Source organism: Myotis nattereri, assembly GCF_964212035.1.
Source record: "Myotis nattereri genome assembly, chromosome: 12".
NCBI lineage: Eukaryota > Metazoa > Chordata > Mammalia > Chiroptera > Vespertilionidae > Myotis > Myotis nattereri.
The window spans coordinates 37,203,452-37,218,273 of NC_138087.1; the positions used below are offsets into that span (position 1 = coordinate 37,203,452).

The 14,822-nt window shown below is 42.4% G+C and overlaps 1 long non-coding RNA gene across 1 annotated transcript; it reads left to right on the top strand.

Moving 5' to 3' along the window:
- The first annotated feature begins 1,775 nt into the window (after positions 1 to 1,775).
- On the top strand, positions 1,776 to 10,477 carry LOC308528369. The gene is made up of 4 exons (XR_013996696.1): positions 1,776 to 3,537; positions 5,456 to 5,543; positions 7,907 to 8,030; positions 9,270 to 10,477. It is a non-coding gene; the product is annotated as an uncharacterized lncRNA (long non-coding RNA).
- Positions 10,478 to 14,822: the final 4,345 nt, after the last annotated feature.

Here is a 14,822-nt window from a genome sequence, read left to right on the forward strand (position 1 = left end):
GATATCGTTGTCAGAATATGAGGAGCTTCTGACCAATATGCTGGAGCACTAAGTCATTATGGCTGTTTATTTGCCTCAAACACTTTATCTTAATTATTACTATGAAGTTCCTACCTTGTCCCTAGATTCCTCCTATGCCCTGTTCTGAACTCTGGCACTCTACCTCGCTCTTGGGGTTTGAGATCAAACTTTAGTAATTTGTCAGGGACCCTTCTTGTTTTTGCCTGGACTTTGTCTAACTCTGGAATTTTGTTTTGACCTAGATTAGTGCCTGCATTATCCAGTACCATTTGGCCAATATCCTTAATGCAAGTCTCTAATTCTAAAAACAGCCTACTCCTGGATTATCCATTACTGAGGTACAAGACACAGAGGCTTTGGAGAAAAGGAATCTTGCATTCAAAACCAGGATCTACTATTCAGTAGCTCTGTGAACATGCACAAGATTCTTATCCTCTATAGCAACAATTCCTTTATCAGAAAAGAGGGAATATCAATACTACTTTGAAGAGCTGTGATGCTAAAATGAAATGACTTGTAAAGTACTGGACTCAATAGTGGTTATGCTGCTGCTGCCCATCAGGTCAGGTCATCCTGTCCCATGTGGCTTACCAGGTCATGCCAAAAATATATTGACTCGTGACAGCTGGAAATTTAAGTCCATGGAATTCCAAGTATATGTATGTAGGTATTGTACATTATGCTATAGAGAGGGAGAGGGTAGACACCTCCATCACTACCCTATTTGGCACACTTTAATCCCTTTGGTCTGTATTTGCATTAGGTTCTTACTAGAGTGGTGCCTCCATGCAACTTTCACAATCTGTCAAGTATTTATTGCACATCAATCAAACCAGGCACCAAGGGGGTTACCCAGGTGAATAAGAAAAGAACTAACACTTACTCAGAGTCTGCTGAGCAGCAGCCATTGTCTCATTTACATCCTTTGTTTAATTTAATCCTCAGAAAACCCAGTGAGACAGATTTTATCCCCATTTTGTAGATGAGTAATCATGGGCTTAATCAGAAACAGAGTATGAGACGTTAGTAGCTCTAAATTAGCTGACATTTAACCAGAAATGTACACCAGTAACTAAGTTTTGCTCTGTTAATTATTTGAATCAGTTCTTGTTTTGTCAACATATACTTGCAGAAAAGAATATCTAAGTGCTTCCTCAGAGAGAGTGTTTTCTAATTCCTCAAGCCAAGGATGCAGAAACCAAGCCCAGAGAGGCTGCTTGAGTAGTTCATTGATAACAACAGAACAGAAAGATTGAAACCTAGGTGTCCTGTTTTAAGACCAGGGATTTCAAAAAGAGGGAAAAATCCTATAGTATTAAAACACCAAATCCTTTCCAGCATTACACGGTCACACTTTTCTAATTCTGTCCCTGGATTTGCTTTGCATCTTTTTCTACTTTTACTCATGGTGAAGTACTCTCATGCCTATCATGTTGTGCAAAGGACCAGACACAATAAGGGAAATCCATTTGGTTTGAGTATAGGTTGCAGCTCTTGGTCCTTTGAAAACTGTTTTCCATTGCTGCTTCATTTTAATGCTTTGCTAGCAAGCTTCTCTCATCCTGTCATGTCTGTTTTCAGATCTCACCATTAGAATCAGTTTGCCTCTGGGGAGGCAGGGGGCCTTGGTGCAGGTGTGGAGAGTGCAGAAGGAAGCATGAATCGGTGTGCACTCTGGGGCCCACTGCTTCCCAGGTCACTCAACTGACCACGATCCTATATCTGCTCTGCGATGAACTGGCCAGGGCAGAAAATCAACAGAGAGGGCATAGCAAACTGCAAAAGTAGGCCAAGTTCAATCTCAGCTTCCTGCCCTCTTCTTACCAAAACAGGGAAGGACTTTGACAAGTTGCCAAGAATTCTTTCTCACCCAGAGGGCCTGCTTTCCCAGGTATTTACATCTTTTAAGACTTTCATTTTTGCCTGTGAAAAGGGAGATTTTGTTCTAGGGACATTACGTGCCAGTCATTAGCTGAGGGAATGACCCTTGTGGTTGAAGAGTCTCAGAAAGAAAGTTCTGGGTTAGATTTGGAGGGAAGACTGCCTTCCTGGTTGTTGTGTATTTGGAGTGTTAGCTCTTTCTCACAGTTCCCCCTCTGTTATGGCTAAGTTTTGCTCCCCTCAAACTTCATATGCTGATGTTCTAACCCAAAATACCTTAGAATGTAAGAGTATTGCAGATAAAGTCTTTAAATAGTTGATTCAGTTAAACTGAGTCTGGAATAGGCCCTAAATCAACTGGCTGGTGTCCTTAAAAGAAGAGGAAATTTGGACACAGAAAGAGAGATACCAGAAACATCACACACAGAGGAAAGACCATGTGAGGACCCAGAGAGAAGGTGGCCATATGTAAGCCAAGAAGAGAGGTCTCTGAAGAAACCAACCCTAATGACCCCTTGATCTTGAACTCGAGCTTCCAGAACTGTAAGAAGATAAATTTCTGTTGTTTAGCCACCCAGTTGGGAAGTTTGCTGTGGCAGCCCTAGCAAAATCATACACTGTCCCTCTGCTCCAGAGTCTCAGAAGCAAAGGATATGGGGTCCATCTTCTTATACTGTCTGTCTTCCTTGTGGGCTTTCCCATCTCTTCCAGAGAATTTCAACAGTCTAAATGTTTTCTGTTTTTTTCTGGTCCTTTCAGCATGCAAGACAGCCGATGAATGAGCCAAGAGAAGGCATTATCTGAAAGGCCATTTGGTGGTGGTAAGAAATGTAGTAAGACAGAGCTTTCAAGATTGGTTTGTTACCTGAGGAGATAATATACTGTACCCTGAAATTTTAAAATTGTAAACATCCCTATGTGGGTTTGTGGGAGCGAAGGCTATGGATTATCATGGACTGATACATAGTGTAGAAGAGCAGATGACCCTGATGCTAATCACAGAATAACAAAGCAAGAAGAGAGAGAAACCCAAAATGTGGTTGGGTTGTCTGTGTATAAGAAGTACTAATTATAGTCATTTATGTAAAACTGCTTACCATTGATTGCTAATTATCATGCAGCACAATAACAATTATGTATATCATTAAATATGTATCAGATTAGTTTTGTTTGACTATAACAATAAACTCCAGAAACACAGGCTGTGAGGTCTGGCAGGGTCGTCCTTGGAGATAAACATCTAGATTTACCTCCTCATTTTACAGATGAGGACACTGAGGATGGTCTGTGGTGGCTGTTTATGGCAGTGCTGGGACAGGAACATAAGTTTGTGGCTTTCCAGCTATGCTTCCCTTGAGAAACCTGCCTGAGGTTAGAGCCAGAAATCAACAAAGACCATGTTCTTCCTGACTGTTCTGTTTAAGCAGTACCTGCCCCAGGCACTGCTCTATTTCCCTCATATCACCCATCAGTGGTTGAACTCACTTTGTTTGTCTTTTTTTTAATTAAAGTATTTTTATTGATTTTTAGAAAGAAAGGAATGGAGAGGGAGAGAGAGAAACATCCATGTTGGAGCAGAACATCAATGGGCCACCTCCTGCACGCCCCCTATTGGAGATGAAGCTGGCAACCCAGGCAAGTGCCCTGAGCCCTGACCTGGAATTGAACCAGCAACCTTTGCAACCTTTCAGTGCATTGGATGGCGCCCAACCAATTGAGTCACACTGTCCAGGGCTGTTGGTCTTGCTTTCATTGTGGTAGCCCTAGTGCAGAGTAGGTATTCAATAAATATTTCTCAAATGGAATCAGTGAGTGAATGAATAATTCATCAAGAGAGAGCCTCTGGTGAAGGATCACATCGGAAACATGGAGTCAGGACATGATTATACCCAAAGGCTGGTGCTGAGGTTTCCCAATGCCAGTTTTTCTGACTTTCTGCTTTCCATGCTTGATCATAAGAATCATTCAAGATTCCCAGACCCTTCCCTGGAAATTCAGATTTGTTGGGGCTGGATAAGGTTCACTGAACTTGTATTTATTTATTTTTAAACAAGCACTCCAGGAATTTGTTAAGCTTAGTATATTTAGAAAGCATGGATTAATACTAGTATATTTGTCTTGTTTTGAGAACATCGCTATTAATTCAATGTTTGAGCACATTGCTATCAATTTTAAGCCTAAAAGAGATAGAAATAGAAAAAACACACCTGAATTCTAAATGGTTCTATGGAGAAAATGCCATGTTTGGAGACTACTGGATTATTTAAAGAATCTATTGGTGGTGATATGACAGCATCTGAGAAAAAGCACAATACATTATTTTAGCAAATCATGCCATGTCAGGCTGAGTGCTAGGTGCTGGGAGGGGAGGGATCAAGGGCACAAGAGACACAAAAGCCCTGCACACAGAGAGCTCACTAATGAAGGGACAGGTGACAGACTAGGCAATTCTTTCCAGTCTTCTGTAAGGTATAACTCACATAGAGTAAAATGGGGTTTTTGAAAAACAGTTCCATCCCCCTAAAATTTTCCCTTGTGTCCCTTGTAGGGTGACCAGCTGTCCCAATTTATGTGGGACTGGGGGTTTTCCAGGGATGGAGACTCTCTGGGCTAAGACTGGGACCATACTAAGCAAACTGGGAGTGTTGGTCAACCTTTCCAGTCAGCCTCTCCCTCTACTCCTACCCAGGAGGCTAATGATCTGGTTTTGGTCCCTAATGATCTGGTTTACCTCCTCCAGTATGGAATCATACAGTATATAGCCTTTGGGTCTGACTTCCCTCACTTAGAATAATGAATTAGAGATTCATTCACGGGGTGTTATATGTATAAGTAGATCATTCTTTTATATTGCCAAGTAGTAATTTGCTGTATGGATGTACCACAGATGCTTATCCATGTCCCAGGCAATTTTGTTATGTAACTGCTGTGAGGGGTTTAGTGACCCTGCCATAGGGATGTGCTGACTCTGTTAGTCTAAGATGACCCTGTCCTGTGAAAATAATGGCTTATCCATATGAACTTGCACTGCCATCTCTCACTCTGGCCTGTTAACATGCAAGTATTCCATGAAGGAGGAAGAGCATGGGTGAGGGGAGATTGGAGGTGACACAGCTGTTGGCAGTGGTTTACGCTGAAGGATCCCAAAGCACTGCACACACTTAGAGCATGATTCAAGCTGGATGTGCAGCCCTGAATGAATGCATGGGCATCAGAAGGTGGAAGTCAGGCCACACCTTGTAGGAGCACAGCAAGTGAAAGAGGAGGAAAAGAAAATATAGGTCTAAGACATCAGAGAAATGCCTACTCTCATTAAAAAGTGCCGAGGTGAAGCACATCAGATCCAGGTCTTATAAAACATCCAGGGGAAGCACCTCACCATCAACTACACAAAACTAATTTCATCTCCTTGGGAAGGTAGAGGCCTGAGTCACTTCTAGGGAATTAAAAACTTAATGGGGGTAAAGTAAAATGGTCTCCCCTTGACTCAGGAGGATATCTTTAAACAGACAGCAAATCCAAATTCTTTCCCTCTTTCTTTGCCTTTTCCAAGAATGGACTGCAAAACCCAGCCACATTTCAAAAGGATATGCACCTGCAGCTCTCCCTGAAGTCTCTCAAGCTCCTGACATTTCCTCCAGGTCAGAGGCCCTGCATGCAAATACCTGTCTATCTATTCATGCCCTGCCACTCGGGCAGTGAGGCAAAAAATCTGGACTCAATCCCTGCCTTGGGATAATTGCTTAGCAAACAGGATGCACATAATCCATTTTCATTATTAATACTCCAGTTAGGAGTTAGGCTTTGTGTTCACTTTCTCATAATGAGAAGTGCCTTACAAAGGAAGTGATGAAACCTGCCATTTAGCTCACAGCATGTGGAGAGGCAAAGAAACCCCTTCCTTGGCCCATTTTGATTCCAGACGTTTCTGCTTCCCATAGAGCGAGCAATGGGCTGGATGGGCCCTCTCTTGAAGAGCAGGAAGTGCTGATTTTCCGGTGTGGGTGACTCTGGGAAAATACCTGCTCATTTGCCTATGGTACAGTGTATTAAGCGTTCTTAATCTGGTTCCGATAGCTCCTTCGAAGGTGCCTGCTCCCTTTGACTGCACACCCAGGGAGCAGGCGGCTGGCGTGAAGTGGAACAGAGTTGGAAAGCAATCGGCAAGCAGGGCTAATTCAGTTGTAACCAGTACCACCCTCGTGGCTGGCTCCACTGCACAGTAGAAATCTGGTTTAGTTTTGAAAGGTTATTTTTTTAAATGCTTGAACTAGAGGTGTTACCTGACGAGAGTTTAAAGGACTTCTTGGTGAAATCCGCTCTCATTCTTGTGCAACTTTCATTCCATCTCAGTGGAAGGTGGTTTGCTATTAAAAGGAAAGACAATCCAGTATCACGATGAATCTTGAACTGCCCGGGGAAAGCCTGCAGCTGACTGTAAGGAAAGGCTGATAACTTGCATTTAAAGAAAAAAAATCAACTGTCGGTTGGTGTCTTGCCATCAGTCAGAAATACACCAGGAATCTGTCCACGGGCAGAGGGACGGGGTTCCTTGGAGGATTTGCATTGGGATTTGAAGGCTTCTTATTTACCTCCAGGTGATTCATTTGCGCCCAGTTTGGATCTGCAGTGACTGAGTTGGTTATTTTTGTCAAGCTCTTTGGTGACAGGTGTCCGTGTTACAAGAAACAAATTGGCACTAATTGGGCACTCCTGTTGGCATCTTGGCAGGAGAGAGCAACAATAGTGTGATTCAGAAAACTGCACATTAGCAGGAAGGGGACACCTGCATTGGACATACCCAATCAGTCTTGTTATTGTTGATTTGTTTTTGTTTCAGGAATTTGAAACATGGTAATTTTGAGTGTGGCTATTTTTAACAGCATTCTCTCTTCCACCTATTCCCGACACACACACATGCACACACACAACCGTGAGCGAACTACCAAATGCAGCATACAATCAAAACACAGTATGCTGATGATAGGCCTATAATTCTGTTTATCCAAGATCCTCAATGCAAGATTTTGGCCAGTAACCCCACTATGACCAAGTCATAAGCTGTCAGTGGGCAGAGTTGGGTTTTTTTATTCACCTGTGTACCTGGCATCCAGTCATTCAGTAGATGCTGAATACATATTTGTTAAATAAATATGTACACTGAGTGGCCAGATTATTATGATCACCCCATCAGTACTTCGCTGGGCTACCCTTTGCCTTCAATACTGTGGCAATTCTTCTTGGCATTGACTCTACAAGATGTTGAAAGGTGATGCGAGGAATCTGACACCATGCCTGATGAATAGCACTGTCCAGTTCTGTGAGATTTGATGGTTGTGGAACCAGCTGCCTGATGGCTCTTTTAACTTCATCCCACAAATGCTCAATTGGATTGAGATCTGGTGATTGTGGGGGCCACCTAAGCAAGGTAAAGTCTCCCTCATGTTCTTGAAACCACTCCTGCACAATACGAGCACTGTAGCATGGTGCATTGTCTTGTTGGAAGAAGCCATCTCCATTGGGATATGCCATTAGCATGATAGGATGAACTTAATCAACAATGATACTTAGGTATGTTGTGCTATTCAGATGTTGTTCTATACGAATTAAAGGGCTCAAATTATGCCTGGAAAACATGCCCCAAACCATAACACTGCCCCCACCAGCTTGAAGGGTTGTACCCATACATGTGGGGTGCATGCTTTCATGCTGTTTCCGCCAAATTCTCACTTGGCCATCTGCATGATGCAACTGGAAACGTGATTCATTGGACCACATGACTTTTTTCCAATGCTCTACTGTCCAATCCTTGTGTTCCTGTGGGAATTGGAGACGCTTTATCTTGGTAACTGCAGACAGCAAAGGTGTTCGAGCAGGCCTTAGGCTTCCATATCCCATATGATGCAGTGTATGGCTAATTTGCCTACAAACATCAGGTGGTCACAATAATCTGGCCACTCAGTGTATATTTGTTGAATGAATGATCTTTCTATCTTTCTCTCAGAACTGTTAATGTATGACAATCCTTTCAAGTGGACCTCTAGACCATTAGAGTTGGGCAGGACATTAGCCACCATCTGAAGAAACAGACATCATTGTTCAGATGAGAGACACCAGGGCTTGGCAAGGTGAGTGACCTGAGAACAGAATCTCCATCTTCTGGTGTGCTGCTCTCCTCCTGCTCCTTCTGAGGAAGAGCGATTTCAGAACACGAAGCCCTGCTGCTAATGAACAGCACAACAGACCATGAATAGAGGAGCCTGATTTCCATTCTGGGATTCTCTCCTGATTATGTGGCCTCAAGGAAGTCACTTAGCATTATTGGGTTTCTGCTGTTTACAGTCTATTTGGGGAGACAGACAAGTAACCAGACAATTACAATAAAGAATGCCACATTTGAATGATAAAGGAAAAACTCTGAACAAGTAAGCAAAATATACTAGCACGATTTGAGGGTAAATTATTTTTAACCTCTAAGTAATCAGTATATTGAATTAGAACACGTTAGACTCCTGAGAGGTGACCCCTGTTTTAGTAAGTCTTAAGGGCCCACCCATGTGGCAATTTCAGAAGCAACTGACCCAGCACACTCTAATGATCCACCAGGGGTAGGGTAGAGGGCAAGTTGTTCTGTAGCAACCGGGGGTAGAGTGATTTGTGTTTTGTAATTAAGAGCAGAGCAGGCTAGGTCACTGCAAATTTGATAAGTCCTATTCTTACTCACAGTATCTTTCCTCTCGGTGGCATCTGCATGAAATGACCCGAGCTTGGGTTCTCACTGTGCTCCTGAGGCAACTCCTTGCCACCATCTGTCTTTTTTAAAGAAACAGAAGTCTAGAGAGAAAGGAAGATGTAGGATGGCTTCCAGGCTATAAATTAAATGTTCAGGTATCTACGGTAAGGGGCACAGAAAGAGGTGAACTCTTCAGCTATCCAGAACCTGTCCCCCCAGACTTATTACAGCAAGCAGCCAAACCAACAAAGTTGATTGCACATGTATTTTTCCTAATGCAGATGCTCAGAAACCTCCATACAATAGAGAGAATGAAAAATGATTTGGTCAAACTGGAAAGGTGTGTAGTTCTTGATAAGCTTAGGGAGAGGCTCTAATTTGGGCTACTCAGAGCCAAAAAGGAGATGGCTATGCTCAAAGACTGAAATTTCTGACTGTGGTAACACTAGTCCTGAAATGGCAAGTGTCTGCCTTTGATGGCAGGATGTTAGAAAAGGCCAGAAAAGATTCTGCTAGACTTGGCAAATTTCCACATGTTAGAGGAGACATGTCCCTAGTAACTCCCTCCAGCCTAGGTGATGACCTCACCATTAGGAAGACCTAATTACCGTGTATCTATTGATTTTCACTGCAGAGTGTGGCCACTGAGTAGCTGTGGCGTTAACAGAGTGTCTCTGAAATGGAAGGTCACTTCATGATGCTAAAGTGAAAGACTGGAGATAATTCCCTATGTGTAAACTCGAGTTGAATAATAATAACAACGACAACAAAAACATACAACATTTGTACAGTGCTTTCATGTGCCACTCGTTGTCTCTATATTAACTCAATCTTCACAATCCTATGGATAGGATTCTGTTATCTCTGTTCCACAAATGAAGAAACTGAGGCACAAAGCAACTAAGCAACTTCCCCACCATGTCAAGAGCCAGGATTCAAACTGAGGGGGGTCCAGCTCTGGATATCACAGTGCTACTGACCACACTACTACAAACTATTGTAAACTGCTGTAGGGAAAATACGTGCAAGTTATTGTTGGCAAAACTGCACTCATGGATATGACTTGGACCTACACCATCTAGATTTCGGGAACTATGCTTGTAGGGATTGAGCTAACAGAACAGACGTTGACCCGGCCCATGTCAAGGGGCATCTGTGGATTGCCTTGCACCTGTTGGACCCATATAGCAAGACAGAGAAGGTCCTCTAGCCATGCCTTTAGAAGGTAGTGTTGGGCTCTGACCAGATCTTCTTACCACCTCATCTCTCTAAAGGTCTGCCCCCGACCTGGCCAATCAGGGGCTCAGCCTCACACTTGTGTCCATCTCCCCAATTACATAAGGTGCTCCTTAGCCTTTAGGAAGAAGATGGGGGACAAGGGAAACAGTCCTTTTTAATATTCTGAAGGGTAAAAATTCCTATTTTATGAGCTAATGTGAAATCATGGCAGAGGGAGGAAATAATTTTTCCCAATAAACTATGTGTGTCTGGGGGAAAAGAAAACGTAGAAGACATGATACTTACTTATAAGTATCTGAAGGTCTGTTATGGAAAGAGGGCAGAGTGGGTTCAATTGCTGAAGTACAAAAACAAACAAAAAGGAAAACATTTGTTAGTTCTCATTATGAGATTAATTCTGCCCTTCCCTCAAAAAGCTACCTTAGTCACTGAAAGTTTTTAAGCAAAGATTGGGAGTATTTGTAGAAGATATCTAGGTATTTATTTGGGAGCTGGAAAAATTTCCTATCATCTTTCTAAACTCTGAGATTCTTTGATTCTGTGAGACAAATCTGTCTTTTGAGAAGAATGCGTAAAGATTGTTCTAAGCACAGACATCTTTTGAAAATATAAATAATGAAAACACAGAAAAAGAATAACAAAAAATAGCTTAAATAATAAAAGAATGACTTCTTCTACCTTTCTACCAAATCAATCAATCTATCTCCCAGTCAATGAAACTATAAGAACTTCAAATTTTAGCAATGTTTTTCTCTTAGTACAAATGCTCCCAGGAAAGAAAAAAACAGCTAAGAATCCCAGATAATTCACATTCTGAGAATCAGCCTAAAAGTAGGTGCAAAATAAATGTAAAGAGTTATACTATTTGTATTTTACTTACTCTCTCCATAAAAATACCTAAATGTTACACGATATTCTTTCATACATCTGCTTTTCTAGGATAAAGATCTTTAGGAATAAATGGGCTATAAGTAGGAATAAACTGGAAGACACCAGGAAAGTTCCTAGCTTAAAAGTAGTTCATCTTCCCCTTTGCCTACAAATTCTTTTGTGAGAATTTATTCCTATCGAAATAAAAATATCACTGGAATAACAAAATTAGAATTCCAAGGGGGCTCTCTGTTTGCAGGGCTTACTATAAATGACCCACAGGAATCAATGACATCTATATTTTTATTGTTCTAAAATTAAGCTCTAATAATGAATTAGGCTGTAATTCCAGAAGCATTTGCCCAGGGACAAAACATAAGTTTTTCTGTTATCACCCTCCTTGGGGTATCCAGTTTATCTACTAGCACATCTAAGCAATACCTATCAATAAATTCCTTTCATTTCTACATTTTTTTTCATGTTGTATAGGTTTTTGTCTAAAGAGCTCAATGAATGAGGGACCAAGTCTTATGTTTCTATGCTTTCTAGCTAAGTGTAAAGATAATGAACTTTCAAGTTGGACTGAACTTGCTTTGAATCCCACTTAGCCATTGTGAAGCTCAATTTCCTCCTCTGCAGGAGCTTCAGGCAAACTATTTTATCTAGATCTCAGACCCAGTGTTGAGCAGTGTCAGGAGTCTACTAGATTCTCTGTAGGAGTTTGTTGAATGGTTGTCAATTGACTTGACAGTAAACAGGATTGGTCTGAGGTATTGGGAGAGGCACAGGAGAAGAAAGGAAAAAGAAAGCAGTTGTGTGCTAAAGAATAAGATGTTCCTTGCATTTGCCTTGTTTGCTGAATTACTTACGGTGGCCTCACATTTATACTGATTTGGAAATTTTGTATTTTACTTCCTATACTGGGATATCTAGGTAAATCACCTATGATGTGCTTATAAATGTGAAGAAACCTTTTTTACCCTTGTCCAAAAGCTTCTGTTTTGTAGGGTTAACAGCTCCAAAAGTTTTTCCAGTCTGCACAATAAATAATTCCCTGGCGTCCGTCCTAGAGTTAAGTGTGACATTCACCCCAGAAAACACTTCTGTCTGTCCATACCGGGCTTAATTAAATGCTAAGCTTCTTGATGGCAAACAATTTCCTTTGTCCCATGTCTAGATCAGTGTCTTCTACTCCAAGTAACAGGACAAAACAACTACAATTGGCTTAAACAATGAAGGAAATTTATTGTTTCATATAACAAGAGTCCTGTAAGGGCAGTGGGGACCAAGGGGTGTGTGTGTGTGTGTGTGTGTGTGTGTGCGCACACGTGCATGTTGGCAGTAGTCTGCCCTGTGGAAAGGGTATTGTTGAGAATTGTCGGTGCGTGGAAATAATGCAAAGCAGACTTTCAGTCGGTGTGATTATTATTCCAACGTTCTCCAAAGACAGGGCACCCCTATTTGCCTGCTCCTGCGGTGGGCTGCTCCCACTGCCCTTCTTGGCGTACTACTGGGGAAGAGGGTGTTTACCACCCTCCCTATAGACTAATCAGGGGAGTGGGTTGCAGAGGAGTGGTAGGGGCAGAGGGAAGAATTTACATCTATTTATCTGTTTGCTTATGTATCTATGATTTCTATTTATATCTTAATGTTACTTAAAACCGATTCACCGGCAACGCTTTTGTGAGTTCATAGGACATTCCCCTCCATAGGGCCATTCTCAGTTTTCTGGGTGGCTGCATCATTTTTTTTCACAAATGGTCAGTCATGAATCTTTTTTCTACCCACAGGAGACTAAGGTTCACCTCCAGGTTATTGCTGTTGGGGCCTCTCTGCACCTAAAGGTGGCGCTATGCTGATGTGGTGCTGCTGCTCTGCTGCAGGGCTCATGGCTAGAACTAGGGAACAATGTGTCTTTCATCCTGAGCAGCTCAGTGTGTGTGTGCAGGCCACTCTTAAAGCGCCAGCTCTCTCCTGGCTGTTAGCCCTTCACACGCCCTCTAGAGGCAAGAGGCAAAACTGACACCATAGCTTCTCACAAATGCAGGGCAGGTGGAGGAAGCCAACTCTAGGTGTAAGGCAAAAGAACTGACACCCCGCTCCCCGTTTCCTCTGGACAGAGGGGTAACCACAGCATGGTAACAAGTCTCTAAAATACTGTTTCCAAAATACCCCTTTCCTTAATGCTCTCAGCCCAGGAATTGTAGAGCTGGTTTCCCACAAGGTCCTTTGGAAGTGCTGCATGAAGGGCCTTCAGGTCACCTTCAGTGCATGTGTGCTCTTTATCCTACTGGGACTGTCAAGTGAGGTGGGGGAAGTCTTATCTTAAAATCCAGTTACATATACATGCCAACCTCCACCAGAAGAATCCCTTGCCACTTATTCCACAAAACTTTCACATCCTGCTGCTCATGACTGTGGGTCATAGGTCCTCCCCCAAAGGAATAGCTGACAAGAGGATGGTAATAACAACAGAGGCTCAGACTAGTCAATGTTCATGCTTGAGCCAGCGATGGGGCCATGGTGGAGAAAGTTGACATGTGACCAAGTTGAGGGACAGGTTCCCATTGGCATCTCTAATTGGCATGCAGAATCTGTCAATAACGACTTTGGAAAGCTTAGAGCCAAGGATGCCTGCCAATACATCAATCTACCCTAAAAAAACATTAGCTTTGGAGGTGAATGACAGTGTTGGAGAAGGTATGGATGGGGCTACACAGATGGCTCTAATCGGAATGAAGAGGGGCTGGTGGTTAAAGGATCTTTGAGATGGTCAGCACACTCATGGTTTCCCACCTGAGAAGAGACAGCAGGTGCAGGCACCTCTCTCTATAGACTTTTCCTCCCTGGGGAACTCTCCCCCTACTCAAGTTTGGTCCCAATGAAAGACTTCACTTTGATCTGCTGGAGTGTACTTTTCCCTTGCTTCTCTATGGACAATACAAGGCCTCTCAAATGAGTTTCCTGGATTCTTGCTTCATTTCTTTTTTGGGGGAGCACTCAGTCAAGTGAAGGCTGCTACCCAGCATGCTCTGGGGCCCTTGTGCCAAGCTTCTTTTCTGTCCTGACCTGTGAGATCCTGCAGTCTGCTTCTCACTGTCAATCAGGCTGAATCGTGTCAAATTATGCAGTGCTACACTCAGCCACAGAGCCGGGTTAAGACCTACAAGTTCATTTTCACATGCAACTTAAGCCAAGATTTTTTCTCGGGTGTGCAGCGGTGTTGAAAAGAAATAGGATATGAAGGGCCAAACACATCGAATAGGAGGTTAAAATTATGCTCTTTTCCTCAACCCCCTTAGAACCGGCACATGGTACTGCCCTGTCTAACCTTGATTTCCTTTGCTCCTGAGATAACAGTTTCTAAAGGACCCTTAACCCCATTCTCAGGATTTAAAAAATAAAGTTTTAGTGGTGAATTTCTATTTGTTTTGCTTTCTATTTGTTTGTATATTATCTCAACATCTGTTTTACCAGGGCTTAATTTAAGATCTATGTTATCAGTAATTCTTTAAGCTCTGTGCAGAATTAATTATGGCTTTTTTTTTTTAAAGCATCATTTGGAAGGGCAGGAGATCCAGTCTGAACAAATAATGAAGGTGTTTGAGAAACACAACCAATATAGTATACATGTGTGCATGTGTGGTAATATACTCTTACATGTATAAGTAGAATATACACAGCGATATGCAAATAATTGATATTTATGTGCTATGTCTAACTCAGGATGGAGAGGCAATGGTAGGAGGTAATACTCAGGTGCTGAACGTTTCCACAGCTGCATCCCTTGAGTCTATTTGCTACCAGTTCTGATGAGTTTACTTTTTTTTGGAAGAGGTTTGAGTGGGCTCAGAGGCAGAGGAAAGTGAAAAGGAGATCCGATGAGTGGAACAGTTCACTGCTCACTGATTTACCCTCAGCATCCCATAAACTGACAACAAACAAACAAAAACAAAACAAGCCTAGAGGCATGGGTGCATGGAATAGGCTGACATATTTCACATGGGGGGGGTGTGGCATGGGAAGAGATTAACCAAAAATCTTATATGAATATATGCATAGCCTATGGTCACAGACA